Genomic DNA, 19936 nt, shown 5'->3' on the forward strand with positions numbered 1-19936 from the left:
TTCCCGTCCTCGAGTCAAGCGAGTAATGGTCCAGAATTTGCAGTTATGAATTTCGGAATGAACATAGTTAATGTTCTAAGAAGGAAATCTTAATGATGCGATTTTGACTTGTCAAATTACCAGAATATCCTGTAAAAGATCGAATCATCAAGAAATATTTTCTTGCTATGTTTAAGGATTAGATCGAATGTAAGAGTCGTGTAAATGGCACATGATGATGGTGCTGTGAATCATCACATCCCATTAGAAACTTAACATGACCTACTGTAATATAATGACGTTGATCAAGTGTCATTATATTATATTAACTCATGTATCAGTTCCCAACACTACTTCAAAAACATTCATATTCGAATTTTTCAGTATTTAGAAACTAACACAGTTTCTTTTTATGTTGCAGATATTACAGAGAGATAATTGATTTCAAATGAGAATGCTTATGAAAATATCTTCAGAATTATCAAGGATATTTATAATGAAAGATACTATGATATCTTAGAATATTCAAGATATGATGATGATGAAGAATATTTGTCTGTGGAGATTTAGAATAAGAAATAAGGTGTTCGCTAACGAGTTCAGCAGGCACTGAATCATTTGGATCCTTTGAAGGCAGATTCAGTCTCTGTGATTTGTCCATGGCTTCCTTCATACTTTGCTCAATCCATTTTTCAGTACCAAATCCTTTCTTTTTCTGAGCTTTACCAACTCACTATCTTTTATCATCAAACTTTTGACCGTTTAAACCATCTACCATTTTTATGTTTCCTCTGCATTTAATGCAATAATATCTGAATCTCTGGTTATCAATCTGAGGTGGGTTCAGAAGAATCGTGTTTTAGATGATTAAACGCTGGTGGTAATATGGTGGAATATGAAAGGTTCCCCAGTAATAATGACGAAAGGGCAACGTATCTATCAGGGTTATAATAAGACTGGTCCGACTGAAAAAATCGAAGTTGACTTGCTGGATCCGTGACAAAATTGGCTACTTTGAAAAGGAATCGAAATGTTGTTCTTGCTAGAAGAATTCGACGCAGGTACATGTTAGATTATGACTTTGGTTTCGAGAGTTTTTCAGGTACAAAACTTCGGGTAACGTGTGGTTGGATCATCATCTCAATTGTTTATTATTTGAAGTGTCTTCTAGAATTTCAGAGGGTTTTGATTGCAGATTGTCATAGTCAATATCCAAATGATGAAATCGTCCTAAATCCCGAATGATTTCTCATATCCATCTTGTGTGTTACGATTAAAAGTGATGTGCTATCACAGTTTTGAAGTCAAAGTATAGCTTTGAAAAATATAAGGATCTAAGAGTGATGATTTTGGTTGTATCTCGAGTTGAATTCTGAAATTCCCAAAATCAGAATATGTAATTAGATTCGAATGAGTATGATTGTTTTGATTTCTATAGAAGAATGTATATTGGTTTAGTTGATGATTATTGAATCAGAATTGAAGAATGTAACATATTAATTGTGATTTTATATATCTCTCGGGTATTACCTACCCGTTAAAAAAAATTTCACAAATAATATTTTGAACAAGAATTCTCATTACAATCTTTATGAAAATATATGTGGGTATATTTTCTTCAGATGTAGTACAGATTCAATGAGTTAATATCATACTAAGCTCATTTGATTTTCGGATTGAATTAGAAATGAATTTTCTCTAAAATATTAGAGATTACATAAACTTTGCGGAGTATTTCACTAATGTAATCAATGCTTCAATATTTATATGTATTTCCTTAGTGAATCATGCTGATGCTCATGGAACTCTTGCTAACTTCGCAAGATACGAATATTGTTTTCCCGTAAATTTCGGGTATATCAAAGATGAAAGTGTATAATCAAACATGTTATTGAATGATACACTTGATTTATTATGAAATAAAATTCATTGAGTTGAAGTAGAGATTGTAGTTAACAATGATTAAATTGTTAACGAAGAATGTACATCATAGCAAATTAGTAATATGAATTAACCAGATAGTTAAGTTCCATACATAATAGCTTAGTACAGAAAGATTTATTATGGTAAAATTTTTTTTATAGAATATACATATAAATTCTTCGGAGGAACTGAGTTAATACTTCATAACTCGTTGATACAATATACTTGTTATTAATTTGTAATGGTTTCCACAGTGATTCTTGAATTGGCGAAACTTGTGAGGTTAGAGGTGCTGACGATTCTAACAATGTTGACAGCATTGACTGTGTTGGTGAGGCTATTGGTACTGCTGATGATGTTGGTAAAACAAGTCTAGCTTGTACCTTACGCACCAGTCTTGTTAGGGTTTCGGTTCTTCTCTCTATCATCTCTGTCCACTCATCTGGTTTACGGTTAAGGCTGAGATAGATAATCTCTAAAACTTTAGAGATTACCTAATTACCACAGAATGTTTCTCCGATGAAGTTATGAATCAATACTTCATCGTTTGTTGTTGTTGGTACTCCTTGGTATCTTTGGTGCGTGTGACGTTGATATCCGATATACAGATTGGGATATTGAGGTGTGTGATGCGGATGTGATTGTTGGTGGTGGTAATGATCCTGTTGATGTTAATAATGGTGGTTGATGTTGATGTCGGTGATGCTGCTGGTGCTTTTAGTATTGAGACTTGCGATGTGGATGTTACTGGCGGTACTGGTTACGCTGCTGGTGCTGCTGATGGTGTTTGTAACCTTCGCACCGTATTCTCCAAAGCCACTACCCAAGCGCGAAGCTCGTTAACTTCTTCTATTACACCGGGGTGATCGTCGGTTCGGACGAGCGGATAAATATAATCAAGAATTTGGTGTAGTATATAATCGTGACGAGATACTCTGGAGATGAGAGAGAAAATGGTTTCTCGAACAGGTTCGCCGGTAAGTGCTTCAGGTTCATTGTCAATAGGGCAATTTGGTGGATGGAAAGGATCACCTTCTTCTTGTCTCCAATAATTGAGGAGGCTACGAACCCATCCCCATTTCATCCAGAATAGGTGATGACTGATTGGTTGATCTATTCCGGTCATACTGCTTTCGGAGCTGGAATGAGACTCCATATCGGAATAGCTGTCGTAATCTGAGGAATTCGAACTGGTTGAGGGATCCATCTCGTATGATCAAGGGAATGAATTTTTGATATGAAATAGATTATAGGAGTTAGATTTGATATCTTTCTATACATAATTTACATATGTATATATAATACCAAAATCCCATAAATTACGGAGAATCTTTGAAAAATGTCAGTCAAAGTTCACAGTATCAGATATGCTAAGATAAGAATTCGTCTATACACTATTATGCAATAAATGCAGGAAAGCGCGTCTAGACTTAAAAATGATAAGCAGGTAATTTTCGACACGAAATGATAAGCAAAACTTTTGACATGCAGACACGGTCGAAGTCCAGACTCACTAATGTATCCTAACGACTTATCAGTTAGACACACTAATGCAGACCTGGTTCGCTAAGACCACCGCTCTGATACCAACTGAAAGGACCCGTTCATATACATTATAAACGATTCACAATAGTTGATTACATTGCGAGGTATTTGACCTCTATATGATACATTTTACAAACATTGCATTCGTTTTTAAAAGACAATCTTTCTTTACATCGAAAATTGACATGTATGCATACCATTTCATAATATCCAAACTATAAATGACCTAATCTGTCATTTACTTAATAATAATCTTTAATGAACTTCAACGACTCGAATGCAACGTCTTTTGAAATATGTCATGAATGACTCCAAGTAATATCTTTAAAATGAGCTAATGCACAGCGGAAGATCTCTTTCAAACCTGAGAATAAACATTCTTTCAAGTGTCAACCAAAAGGTTGGTGAGTTCATTAGTTTATCATAATCATTTATTTCCATCATTTTAATAGACCACAAGAATTTCATTTCCAGTTCTCATAAATATACGTCCCATGCATAGAGACAAAAATAATCATTCAAATGGTGAACACCTGGTAACCGACATTAACAATATGCATATAAGAATATCCCCTATCATTCCGGGATCCTCCTTCGGACATGATATAAATTTCGAAGTACTAAAGCATCCGGTACTTTGGATGGGGCTTGTTGGGCCCAATAGATCTATCTTTAGGATTCGCGTCAATTAGGGTGTCTGTTCCCTAATTCTTAGATTACCAGACTTTAATAAAAAGGGGCATATTCGATTTCGATAATTCAACCATAGAATGTAGTTTCAATTACTTGTGTCTATTTCGTCAAACATTTATAAAAGCGCATGTATTCTCAGTCCCAAAAATATAAAGGGTAAAAAGGCAAATGAAACTCACCATACTGTATTTTGTAGTAAAAATACATATAACATCATTGAACAAGTGTAAGGTTGGCCTTGGATTCACGAACCTAAATTATTTATATATAATTATGTATTTGTCAATATTTGTCTAATACATTAAGTTAAGTCATAGTGTACCACAATCCTAATGCTCGAGTCTAGTATGCAAAGGTCGACAAAAATTAGTTTAACTCCAAATGATTTCAAAACTTTATAAATGTTTTATTATATAATTTAAATATCGTCGTTTTATATTTTTAAAATATTTTTTTTTTTAAAGATTTAATAAAGTAAATAATATAATTCGTTTATAAATAAAATTTTATATTAAAATATACTTTTATATATCTTAAGTAATAAAACTTATAAAGTTCATTTAATATCATAAAAATACTGCGATAGATTCTATTAAGGTAGTTATATAATTTGTATTACATTTCTAGTTAATAATATAGTATTGATAATAATAATAAGTAACAGTCGTGTTATTTTGGAATAATAACAATTTGATAAAAAAAATTAAGACAACGATATTAACGACGATAATAATCATTTTTACGAAATTTTAATTGACTATAACTTTTAATCCGTCCATCAAATCTATTTGGCATCTAAAGAAAAAGTTCTTAATTTTTTTCTAGCTTTTTAAGGACATGCAAACCTTATATCTTCCTTCAACTATAATATAACAACCTTTAAGATTCGGCATAACCTATCTAAGGGCACTATCAAATTTACAAGCATGCATAATCCTATTTTCTCGAGCACTAGTCAGGGATACACTATTAGTATGTAAAAATTAAATTAGGAGTACTCACGTATCAATATTGAGGTTCAATATTGTAGGAAAGGTACGTAGACGCAATGGAGGTGACAAACACTAGTTTAACCTCACAAGCATACCCATGAACAATACCCATCACCTCCATAACCATAACTCATAATTTCCTTAGCTCTATCCCGCTCATAAAACCCGTTTTGAAATAACTCGCCCATGACCTCGTCGTAGTATTTTATGTATAATAATACTAATAATAATAATAATAATAATAACACTAACAATAATAATAATAAATATAATTATAGAGAGAGTGTGAGAGATAGATAGTTAGAAAACAATTATGATCGATCCTATATATATAGATTTATAAATAATATAATAATATAATATAATATTAATAAAAATTAAAAAAAAACATGTTGCATAGTGAGCCGCCACCAAAATATGTCGGCACAAGATTACACGTTTCGTGTAGATAGGTACACGATTCGTGTATGGTGTCTTCATGAAAGTTGTAGATTTTTGAGTTACGGTCGTTTGGACACCGGAATCACCCTTTTTCGAGTCAGTATGATTTAGTTATGATTTTTCTCGTGCAAGTGCGCAGGTTTAGTGATTTCCAACATTTTAACTTTAAATCTTGTGATGAAATGTTGTAGTCTTTTGGTGCTCATTAGAAATCTTTATTTTATATTTATTTTTATTTTTATATCATTGAAAATCCATAAAAATATTTTATAATCAAATTCTATTATATCGAAAAAAAATGTGTTTGTACTAAATTGAATAAATATAATTTAATTTTCCAGAATTAGTTATATTCAAAATCATTCTTTAAAAGGTTTCATCTATATCGTAAAACGTCTTCAATATTAAGAAAACTAAATAATTAACCTACCAAGTGACACAAGTCAATCATTGCAAGGTACGCTTTTGTTAATTAAACGAGACTCTCCGCTAAACTCTGTCTAATCCTCAATAATAACACTTTTGTTCTTACATGGAATCACTTTACTAAATATTCCGAATACCGTTAAAAGTAAGAGTTTTCTAATTCAAGTGGACCTCATAACAAAGACTCGTAATTATAATTCAATGTACCTGATAAATCAATCACTTGATATTATCTTTTAATCTCATTGATAAACTTACATCGAACAAATACGTTCAAGTAAAGTATTATTCACTAACTACTGTGATAGCATTTCTATGTTCATAAAATAGATCTCGTAGCTTATATTCATATCAACTAATTCGTTCAATGCTTTCAAGTCACATAATAAACTCATAATCTATTTTTGTATCACCAAGCTCTTAAATGTTTTATCAATATTTCTTAGCTTAAAAAAAAAATACACATATGTACATACACATACATTTCTATTTACACATTTTTGTTCATGAATCGTCAGACATGGTCAAAGGGTAATTGATTACATGAATATAGTTTTCAAACTTTTCGAGACTCAACATTACAGATTTTGCTTATCGTGTCGGATACATATAAAGATTAAAGTTTAAATTTGATCGGAAATTTCCGGGTCACTACAGTACCTACCCGTTAAAAGAAATTTCGTCCCGAAATTTGATAGAGGTCGTCATAGCTAATAGTAAGAATGTTATTATGACGAATATAAGCTGATACATAGAGTTTTATCATGATTAAGAAGTACGGATAAAATAATTCGATTTCTCGAAGCGTATGAGTGAAGCTATCGTAAAAGAGCGAAATGAGTAAATGTAGATTTGTTTTAACTGATGACGTAGCTATGATTGATTTCCGGAATTTAAGGGATTTAAAGAAAATTTTCGTAATAAGATTTGGTTCTTCGGCGACTTAGGAAATCAGGATCTTCTTTGAGTAAATGTAATAATCTGTTCCGATTGCTCTGTCGGATATTTTTTTCTATAAATCCACCCTCTTTGTTTCCTTACAACTCACACCTTCTATTCTTTCTCCTCAGTTCATACTTTAAAACATTCTTCAATATGCTCCATCCCATTTTGATCCTTGATATACTCTTAATTTTTACATCTGTCATCCTTCTCTTTCATCTACCACCGGAAGATTTTATTTACTTCTACTATTATCTTGGGGTTATAGTGTTATTAATTTTTCCGTGCCTTTACGTGGCAATACGTATTGATATGCACGGTTTGTAGCTTCAGGGTGGTTGTTGAGTTTTATATCTTCCCTTATATTTCGATGCCCCTGCATCTGTCTTCTATAATCATTGTCACCCATAATTAATATTCTCTTTTATTTGCTGCGGTTTATGCTCTAATTTCTAGTTTGGAGCTTCATTCTTTCGTTTCCTCTTCCCGTCCTCGAGTCAAGCGAGTAATGGTCCAGAATTTGCAGTTATGAATTTCGGAATGAACATAGTTAATGTTCTAAGAAGGAAATCTTAATGATGCGATTTTGACTTGTCAAATTACCAGAATATCCTGTAAAAGATCGAATCATCAAGAAATATTTTCTTGCTATGTTTAAGGATTAGATCGAATGTAAGAGTCGTGTAAATGGCACATGATGATGGTGCTGTGAATCATCACATCCCATTAGAAACTTAACATGACCTACTGTAATATAATGACGTTGATCAAGTGTCATTATATTATATTAACTCATGTATCAGTTCCCAACACTACTTCAAAAACATTCATATTCGAATTTTTCAGTATTTAGAAACTAACACAGTTTCTTTTTATGTTGCAGATATTACAGAGAGATAATTGATTTCAAATGAGAATGCTTATGAAAATATCTTCAGAATTATCAAGGATATTTATAATGAAAGATACTATGATATCTTAGAATATTCAAGATATGATGATGATGAAGAATATTTGTCTGTGGAGATTTAGAATAAGAAATAAGGTGTTCGCTAACGAGTTCAGCAGGCACTGAATCATTTGGATCCTTTGAAGGCAGATTCAGTCTCTGTGATTTGTCCATGGCTTCCTTCATACTTTGCTCAATCCATTTTTCAGTACCAAATCCTTTCTTTTTCTGAGCTTTACCAACTCACTATCTTTTATCATCAAACTTTTGACCGTTTAAACCATCTACCATTTTTATGTTTCCTCTGCATTTAATGCAATAATATCTGAATCTCTGGTTATCAATCTGAGGTGGGTTCAGAAGAATCGTGTTTTAGATGATTAAACGCTGGTGGTAATATGGTGGAATATGAAAGGTTCCCCAGTAATAATGACGAAAGGGCAACGTATCTATCAGGGTTATAATAAGACTGGTCCGACTGAAAAAATCGAAGTTGACTTGCTGGATCCGTGACAAAATTGGCTACTTTGAAAAGGAATCGAAATGTTGTTCTTGCTAGAAGAATTCGACGCAGGTACATGTTAGATTATGACTTTGGTTTCGAGAGTTTTTCAGGTACAAAACTTCGGGTAACGTGTGGTTGGATCATCATCTCAATTGTTTATTATTTGAAGTGTCTTCTAGAATTTCAGAGGGTTTTGATTGCAGATTGTCATAGTCAATATCCAAATGATGAAATCGTCCTAAATCCCGAATGATTTCTCATATCCATCTTGTGTGTTACGATTAAAAGTGATGTGCTATCACAGTTTTGAAGTCAAAGTATAGCTTTGAAAAATATAAGGATCTAAGAGTGATGATTTTGGTTGTATCTCGAGTTGAATTCTGAAATTCCCAAAATCAGAATATGTAATTAGATTCGAATGAGTATGATTGTTTTGATTTCTATAGAAGAATGTATATTGGTTTAGTTGATGATTATTGAATCAGAATTGAAGAATGTAACATATTAATTGTGATTTTATATATCTCTCGGGTATTACCTACCCGTTAAAAAAAATTTCACAAATAATATTTTGAACAAGAATTCTCATTACAATCTTTATGAAAATATATGTGGGTATATTTTCTTCAGATGTAGTACAGATTCAATGAGTTAATATCATACTAAGCTCATTTGATTTTCGGATTGAATTAGAAATGAATTTTCTCTAAAACATTAGAGATTACATAAACTTTGCGGAGTATTTCACTAATGTAATCAATGCTTCAATATTTATATGTATTTCCTTAGTGAATCATGCTGATGCTCATGGAACTCTTGCTAACTTCGCAAGATACGAATATTGTTTTCCCGTAAATTTCGGGTATATCAAAGATGAAAGTGTATAATCAAACATGTTATTGAATGATACACTTGATTTATTATGAAATAAAATTCATTGAGTTGAAGTAGAGATTGTAGTTAACAATGATTAAATTGTTAACGAAGAATGTACATCATAGCAAATTAGTAATATGAATTAACCAGATAGTTAAGTTCCATACATAATAGCTTAGTACAGAAAGATTTATTATGGTAAAATTTTTTTTATAGAATATACATATAAATTCTTCGGAGGAACTGAGTTAATACTTCATAACTCGTTGATACAATATACTTGTTATTAATTTGTAATGGTTTCCACAGTGATTCTTGAATTGGCGAAACTTGTGAGGTTAGAGGTGCTGACGATTCTAACAATGTTGACAGCATTGACTGTGTTGGTGAGGCTATTGGTACTGCTGATGATGTTGGTAAAACAAGTCTAGCTTGTACCTTACGCACCAGTCTTGTTAGGGTTTCGGTTCTTCTCTCTATCATCTCTGTCCACTCATCTGGTTTACGGTTAAGGCTGAGATAGATAATCTCTAAAACTTTAGAGATTACCTAATTACCACAGAATGTTTCTCCGATGAAGTTATGAATCAATACTTCATCGTTTGTTGTTGTTGGTACTCCTTGGTATCTTTGGTGCGTGTGACGTTGATATCCGATATACAGATTGGGATATTGAGGTGTGTGATGCGGATGTGATTGTTGGTGGTGGTAATGATCCTGTTGATGTTAATAATGGTGGTTGATGTTGATGTCGGTGATGCTGCTGGTGCTTTTAGTATTGAGACTTGCGATGTGGATGTTACTGGCGGTACTGGTTACGCTGCTGGTGCTGCTGATGGTGTTTGTAACCTTCGCACCGTATTCTCCAAAGCCACTACCCGAGCGCGAAGCTCGTTAACTTCTTCTATTACACCGGGGTGATCATCGGTTCGGACGAGCGGATAAATATAATCAAGAATTTGGTGTAGTATATAATCGTGACGAGATACTCTGGAGATGAGAGAGAAAATGGTTTCTCGAACAGGTTCGCCGGTAAGTGCTTCAGGTTCATTGTCAATAGGGCAATTTGGTAGATGGAAAGGATCACCTTCTTCTTGTCTCCAATAATTGAGGAGGCTACGAACCCATCCCCATTTCATCCAGAATAGGTGATGACTGATTGGTTGATCTATTCCGGTCATACTGCTTTCGGAGCTGGAATGAGACTCCATATCGGAATAGCTGTCGTAATCTGAGGAATTCGAACTGGTTGAGGGATCCATCTCGTATGATCAAGGGAATGAATTTTTGATATGAAATAGATTATAGGAGTTAGATTTGATATCTTTCTATACATAATTTACATATGTATATATAATACCAAAATCCCATAAATTACGGAGAATCTTTGAAAAATGTCAGTCAAAGTTCACAGTATCAGATATGCTAAGATAAGAATTCGTCTATACACTATTATGCAATAAATGCAGGAAAGCGCGTCTAGACTTAAAAATGATAAGCAGGTAATTTTCGACACGAAATGATAAGCAAAACTTTTGACATGCAGACACGGTCGAAGTCCAGACTCACTAATGTATCCTAACGACTTATCAGTTAGACACACTAATGCAGACCTGGTTCGCTAAGACCACCGCTCTGATACCAACTGAAAGGACCCGTTCATATACATTATAAACGATTCACAATAGTTGATTACATTGCGAGGTATTTGACCTCTATATGATACATTTTACAAACATTGCATTCGTTTTTAAAAGACAATCTTTCTTTACATCGAAAATTGACATGTATGCATACCATTTCATAATATCCAAACTATAAATGACCTAATCTGTCATTTACTTAATAATAATCTTTAATGAACTTCAACGACTCGAATGCAACGTCTTTTGAAATATGTCATGAATGACTCCAAGTAATATCTTTAAAATGAGCTAATGCACAGCGGAAGATCTCTTTCAAACCTGAGAATAAACATTCTTTCAAGTGTCAACCAAAAGGTTGGTGAGTTCATTAGTTTATCATAATCATTTATTTCCATCATTTTAATAGACCACAAGAATTTCATTTCCAGTTCTCATAAATATACGTCCCATGCATAGAGACAAAAATAATCATTCAAATGGTGAACACCTGGTAACCGACATTAACAATATGCATATAAGAATATCCCCTATCATTCCGGGATCCTCCTTCGGACATGATATAAATTTCGAAGTACTAAAGCATCCGGTACTTTGGATGGGGCTTGTTGGGCCCAATAGATCTATCTTTAGGATTCGCGTCAATTAGGGTGTCTGTTCCCTAATTCTTAGATTACCAGACTTTAATAAAAAGGGGCATATTCGATTTTGATAATTCAACCATAGAATGTAGTTTCAATTACTTGTGTCTATTTCGTCAAACATTTATAAAAGCGCATGTATTCTCAGTCCCAAAAATATAAAGGGTAAAAAGGCAAATGAAACTCACCATACTGTATTTTGTAGTAAAAATACATATAACATCATTGAACAAGTGTAAGGTTGGCCTTGGATTCACGAACCTAAATTATTTATATATAATTATGTATTTGTCAATATTTGTCTAATACATTAAGTTAAGTCATAGTGTACCACAATCCTAATGCTCGAGTCTAGTATGCAAAGGTCGACAAAAATTAGTTTAACTCCAAATGATTTCAAAACTTTATAAATGTTTTATTATATAATTTAAATATCGTCGTTTTATATTTTTAAAATATTTTTTTTTTAAAGATTTAATAAAGTAAATAATATAATTCGTTTATAAATAAAATTTTATATTAAAATATACTTTTATATATCTTAAGTAATAAAACTTATAAAGTTCATTTAATATCATAAAAATACTGCGATAGATTCTATTAAGGTAGTTGTTGTTGTAGTTGCTGTTGTTGTTGCTGTTGTTGTTGTTGTTGGGCCGTTTGTTGTAGTTGCGATTGATGTTGCGATTGTTGGGATAATTGTTGCGATTATTGTTGTAATTGCTGTTGTTGTTGTATTGGTGATTCTTATCACCGTTTTCCTCCCACTTTCTTTTGACTTGCTTCACATTGGCCTCTTCAGCAGTCTGTTCTTTAATTCTTTCTTCAATCTGGTTCACTAGTTTGTGAGCCATTCTACATGCCTGTTGTATGGAGGCGGGCTCGTGTGAACTTATATCTTCTTGGATTCTTTCTGGTAATCCTTTCACAAACGCGTCGATCTTCTCTTCCTCATCTTCGAACGCTCCCGGACACAATAGGCACAATTCTATGAATCGTCTTTCGTATGTGGTAATATCAAATCCTTGGGTTCGTAACCCTCTAAGTTCTGTCTTGAGCTTATTGACCTCGGTTCTGGGACGGTACTTCTCGTTCATCAAGTGCTTGAATGCTGACCACGGTAGTGCGTATGCATCATCTTGTCCCACTTGCTCTAGATAGGTATTCCACCATGTTAACGCAGAACCTGTGAAGGTATGCGTAGCGTACTTCACTTTGTCCTCTTCAGTACACTTACTTATGGCAAACACCGATTCGACCTTCTCTGTCCACCGTTTCAATCCGACCGGTCCTTCGGTTCCATCAAATTCTAAAGGTTTGCAGGCAGTGAATTCTTTGTAGGTGCATCCTACACGATTTCCTGTACTGCTAGATCCAAGGTTATTGTTGGTATGTAGCGCAGCCTGTACTGCAGCTATGTTTGAAGCTAGAAAAGTACGGAATTCCTCTTCATTCATATTCACGGTGTGTCGAGTAGTCGGTGCCATTTCCTTCAAAATAATCAAATGGAACAAGTTAATCATACAAAATATTAAGAGTAGTTAATAGTATTTCGTAGCATAATATGAACTCATTTATAAAAGCTTTTTCTTCATATTAGCGTTTTATAAGTTTAAATTCGGGTAGTACCTACCCGTTAAGTTCATACTTAGTAGCTAATATACAATTCAACTACTACAATTCTATATGAAAAACTGATTATAATAATATTTCGCGTTCAAACTTTTACACAATATTTTACAAACTTACAATACCGCTTATTTTACATATAGCATGAAATATAGCACATAATAAATTTGATACAAGATGGTTGTGAAGATAATTCTAGCTAGTACACAAGTCGTTCAGCAAAGGCAATAAAGACACGTAATTCATACATCCAGAAATAAGTCATGCATTCTGGTTTTACTAGGATTACTTCCCATCCTTGGTCTTGTGGAATATAACCGTTATAGCCGTTGATAAGACAGCGTGTTGTAACGTCGTCAAAGGGACGAGGGTTACATAATGTCCAACAGTCCCGTAACAATCTAAAAACCTCATTTCTTACCCCAGTTACCGACTCCGTCACTTGTGGGAACGTTTTGTTTAATAGTTGTAGCCCGATGTTCTTGTTCTCACTTTGGTGAGAAGCGAACATTACTAATCCGTAAGCATAACATGCTTCTTTATGTTGCATGTTAGCCGCTTTTTCTAAATCACGAAGTCCAATATTTGGATATATTGAGTCAAAATAATTTCTTAACCCATTGCGTAAAATAGCATTTGGGTTCCCCGCAATATATGCGTCAAAGTATACACATCGTAACTTATGGATTTCCCAATGTGATATCCCCCATCTTTCGAACGAAAGCCTTTTATAAACCAAGGCATTCTTAGAACGTTCTTCGAATGTCTTACAAACTGATCTCGCCTTAAATAGTTGTGCGGAAGAATTCTGACCGACTCTAGACAAGATTTCATCAATCATGTCTCCGGGTAGGTCTCTTAAAATATTGGGTTGTCTATCCATTTTGTGTTTTTATACTGTAAAATAGACAAGAGTTAGATTCATAAAAAAATACTTATTAATACAAGCAATTTTTACATATATCATAAAGCATAAGCACACTATATTACATATATTACACCACACGAATACAACTATCTTATTCCGACTCGCTCGTTTCTTCTTCTTCAGTTTTGGTTCGTTTTGCCAAGTTTCTAGGGATATATGATGTTCCCCTAATACGAGCTGTCGTTTTCCACAACGGTTTAGAAAAACCTGGTGGTTTAGAGGTTCCCGGGTCATTGTTACAACTTAAGGACTTCGGGGGTTGACGATACATATAAAGTTCATCGGGGTTGGAATTAGATTTCTCTATTTTTATGCCCTTTCCCTTATTATTTTCTTTTGCCTTTTTAAATTCAGTTGGGGTAATTTCTATAACATCATCGAAATTCTCGTCGGAATCCGATTCATAGGAGAATTGGTAATCCTCCCAATATTTTGCTTCCTTGGTGGAAACACCATTGACCATAATTAACCTTGGTCGGTTGGTTGAGGATTTTCTTTTACTTAACCGTTTTATTATTTCCCCCACCGGTTCTATTTCTTCATCCGGTTCCGATTCTTCTTCCGGTTCCGATTCTTCTTCCGGTTCCGACTCTTCTTCCGGTTCCTCTTCGGGAACTTGTGAATCAGTCCACGAATCATTCCAATTTACATTTGACTCTTCATTATTATTAGGTGAGTCAATGGGACTTATTCTAGAGGTTGATCTATCACATAATATCAAACGCGTTAAGAGATTAATATATCACATAATATTTACATGTTAAAAATATATAGTTTCCAACAAAATTTGTTAAGCAATCATTTTTCAAGTAAACACGGTCGAAGTCCAGACTCACTAATGCATCCTAACAAACTCGATAAGACACACTAATGCAAAATTTTGGTTCTCTAAGGCCAACGCTCGGATACCAACTGAAATGTCCCGTTCTTATTGATTAAAAACGTTCCATATTAATTGATTTCGTTGCGAGGTTTTGACCTCTATATGAGACGTTTTTCAAAGACTGCATTCATTTTAAAACAAACCATAACCTTTATTTCATCAATAAAGGTTTAAAAAGCTTTACGTAGATTATCAAATAATGATAATCTAAAATATCCTGTTTACACACGACCATTACATAATGGTTTACAATACAAATATGTTACAACAAAATAAGTTTCTTGAATGCAGTTTTTACACAATATCATACAAGCATGGACTCCAAATCTAGTCCTTATTTAAGTATGCGATAGCGGAAGCTCTTAATAATCACCTGAGAATAAACATGCTTAAAACGTCAACAAAAATGTTGGTGAGTTATAGGTTTAACCTATATATATCAAATCATAATAATAGACCACAAGATTTCATATTTCAATACACATCCCATACATAGAGATAAAAGTCATTCATATGGTGAACACCTGGTAACCGACATTAACAAGATGCATATATAAGAATATCCCCATCATTCCGGGACACCCTTCGGATATGATATAAATTTCGAAGTACTAAAGCATCCGGTACTTTGGATGGAGTTTGTTAGGCCCAATAGATCTATCTTTAGGATTCGCGTCAATTAGGGTGTCTGTTCCCTAATTCTTAGATTACCAGACTTAATAAAAAGGGGCATATTCGATTTCGATAATTCAACCATAGAATGTAGTTTCACGTACTTGTGTCTATTTTGTAAATCATTTATAAAACCTGCATGTATTCTCATCCCAAAAATATTAGATTTTAAAAGTGGGACTATAACTCACTTTCACAGATTTTTACTTCGTCGGGAAGTAAGACTTGGCCACTGGTTGATTCACGAACCTATAACAATATATACATATATATCAAGGTATGTTCAAAATATATTTACAACACTTTTAATATATTTTGATGTTTTAAGTTTATTAAGTCAGCTGTCCTCGTTAGTAACCTACAACTAGTTGTCCACAGTTAGATGTACAGAAATAAATCGATAAATATTATCTTGAATCAATCCACGACCCAGTGTATACGTATCTCAGTATTGATCACAACTCAAACTATATATATTTTGGAATCAACCTCAACCCTGTATAGCTAACTCCAACATTCACATATAGAGTGTCTATGGTTGTTCCGAAATATATATAGATGTGTCGACATGATAGGTCGAAACATTGTATACGTGTCTATGGTATCTCAAGATTACATAATATACAATACAAGTTGATTAAGTTATAGTTGGAATAGATTTGTTACCAATTTTCACGTAGCTAAAATGAGAAAAATTATCCAATCTTGTTTTACCCATAACTTCTTCATTTTAAATCCGTTTTGAGTGAATCAAATTGCTATGGTTTCATATTGAACTCTATTTTATGAATCTAAACAGAAAAAGTATAGGTTTATAGTCGGAAAAATAAGTTACAAGTCGTTTTTGCAAAGGTAGTCATCTCAGTCGAAAGAACGACGTCTAGATGACCATTTTAGAAAACATACTTCCACTTTGAGTTTAACCATAATTTTTGGATATAGTTTCATGTTCATAATAAAAATAATTTTCTCAGAATAACAACTTTTAAATCAAAGTTTATCATAGTTTTTAATTAACTAACCCAAAACAGCCCGCGGTGTTACTACGACGGCGTAAATCCGATTTTACGGTGTTTTTCCTGTTTTCAGGTTTTAAATCATTAAGTTAGCATATCATATAGATGTAGAATATGTGTTTAGTTGATTTTAAAAGTCAAGTTAGAAGGATTAACTTTTGTTTGCGAACAAGTTTAGAATTAACTAAACTATGTTCTAGTGATTACAAGTTTAAACCTTCGAATAAGATAGCTTTATATGTATGAATCGAATGATGTTATGAACATTATTACTACCTTAAGTTCCTTGGATAAACCTACTGGAAAAGAGAAAAATGGATCTAGCTTCAACGGATCCTTGGATGGCTCGAAGTTCTTGAAGCAGAATCATGACACGAAAACAAGTTCAAGTAAGATCATCACTTGAAATAAGATTGTTATAGTTATAGAAATTGAACCAAAGTTTGAATATGATTATTACCTTGTATTAGAATGATAACCTACTGTAAGAAACAAAGATTTCTTGAGGTTGGATGATCACCTTACAAGATTGGAAGTGAGCTAGCAAACTTGAAAGTATTCTTGATTTTATGTAACTAGAACTTGTAGAATTTATGAAGAACACTTAGAACTTGAAGATAGAACTTGAGAGAGATCAATTAGATGAAGAAAATTGAAGAATGAAAGTGTTTGTAGGTGTTTTTAGTCGTTGGTGTATGGATTAGATATAAAGGATATGTAATTTTGTTTTCATGTAAATAAGTCATGAATGATTACTCATATTTTTGTAATTTTATGAGATATTTCATGCTAGTTGCCAAATGATGGTTCCCACATGTGTAAGGTGACTCACATGGGCTGCTAAGAGCTGATCATTGGAGTGTATATACCAATAGTACATACATCTAAAAGCTGTGTATTGTACGAGTACGAATACGGGTGCATACGAGTAGAATTGTTGATGAAACTGAACGAGGATGTAATTGTAAGCATTTTTGTTAAGTAGAAGTATTTTGATAAGTGTATTGAAGTCTTTCAAAAGTGTATAAATACATATTAAAAAACTACATGTATATACATTTTAACTGAGTCGTTAAGTCATCGTTAGTCGTTACATGTAAGTGTTGTTTTGAAACCTTTAGGTTAACGATCTTGTTAAATGTTGTTAACCCAATGTTTATAATATCAAATGAGATTTTAAATTATTATATTATCATGATAGTATCATGTATGAATATCTCTTAATATGATATATATACATTAAATGTCTTTACAACGATAATCGTTACATATATGTCTCGTTTAAAAATCATTAAGTTAGTAGTCTTGTTTTTACATATGTAGTTCATTATTAATATACTTAATGATATGTTTACTTATCATAGTATCATGTTAACTATATATATATCCATATATATGTCATCATATAGTTTTTACAAGTTTTAACGTTCGTGAATCACCGGTCAACTTGGGTGGTCAATTGTCTATATGAAACATATTTCAATTAATCAAGTCTTAACAAGTTTGATTGCTTAACATGTTGGAAACATTTAATCATGTAAATATCAATCTCAATTAATATATATAAACATGGAAAAGTTCGGGTCACTACATTATATATCTGTTTTAGTCCCGAATTAAATTCTTTTAACCGATCTACATCTGTCTTTCCTCTTCTTCCTAATCATCATCTTAACCTAATCCTAATCATCATCCTAATCTTAATCATAATCATTATCTACCATTATTTAATATAATATTGATGTTATGCGAGGTGTATACAAAATAGTTATATATTTACTACGAAAAACTATTAAATACGATACAATTTTACACAAGATATTTATTTATTTATAGAATGGATATACCTAAACCTTGCTACAACACTTATAGGTAGTGTACCTAATCGTACAGTAGTGTAGTTTTTAGTAAGTCCAGTTCGTCCACAGGGAACTCGCCAAGTTTAACGCTATATTTTTAAAACTATATTTGTAGATATATAAATATATATAAGTAGTATTATTATTATAAAAGGGGGTTTTTACCGTTTAATGACCGGTTTGTCGATTTTAAAACTTAAGTCACAGTTAAAACCTAATGTAAAATATTAAAAATAAATATAACTTAATTTTAAGTGTAAAGTAAATAACGATAATGAAATTGCGATAAATGATAATGCGATAAATAAAATGATGATAAATAAAATTGCGATAATTAAAAAGTACGATAATTAAAAAGTACAATAATTAAAAGTGCATTTAAATAAAATGACAGTAAATAAAAGTGCGATAATTAAAAGTGCAATTAAATATGAAATAAAGGAATTATGCTTATTTAAACTTCCGTAATCATGATGTTCGACGTGTTGTTTTTAGTTTAGTACCATGGGTTAATTGTCCTTTGTCCTGGATTATTTGATATGTCCATACGGTTTTATCCATAATAGTCCATCAGTCATAAATATAAAGTGCGAGAGTCTTCGTCAAATTATCCTTATACCCGAAGTCAAATATTCCAACTAATTGGGGATTCGAATGGTAACAAGGCCTTAATACTTTGTTTAATGAATACACCAGGTTATCGACTGCGTGTAATCCAAGGTTTTATTACTTTGTTAACAATTACACCAATTACCCTTGAATGTAATTCACCCCTATTTCAACTAGTCCATTAACTATTAATCCAGTTCCGTGTCCGGTAAAATGAACAATTATTGGTATTTATAGATATCCCGCCCACCGTACCCAGTCAAGCGTATGTGGTTATATATAAATACGTCAAATTATAAGTCTATATATTAAATTAACGAGGTATCATTTAGTTAATATAAAGCCCATTAATAGCCCATATGTGATAACCCGGAAATTTCCAACCAAATTTAAACTTTAATCTTTATATGTTTCCGACACGATAAGCAATATTTGTTAAGTTAAATTTCAAGAATTTTAAACTATGTTCATACATTCATTCAACCTCGACCAAGTTCCAACGATTCACGAACCATTAAACGAATATGATTATATATGTATATGTTATATATATTATAACTTGAAACGTAAACAAAATATTAGATTAAATACTTTATATGATTGTATCTGTTTCAAAATGTTTATCAATGGAATTAGAAGATAAGATCAAATGATTGAATTATCAGATATATTGAATTATGATTACAAGTCTCTGTTGAAAGGCCCACGTTGATTTGAGAAATCTTTCCATTTTAACAATATTCGGAAAATGGTAAAGTGATTTATAAATAAGAACAAATTGTCAA

This window comes from Rutidosis leptorrhynchoides, chromosome 2, assembly GCF_046630445.1.
Source record: "Rutidosis leptorrhynchoides isolate AG116_Rl617_1_P2 chromosome 2, CSIRO_AGI_Rlap_v1, whole genome shotgun sequence".
In the NCBI taxonomy this organism is placed as follows: Eukaryota; Viridiplantae; Streptophyta; class Magnoliopsida; order Asterales; family Asteraceae; genus Rutidosis; species Rutidosis leptorrhynchoides.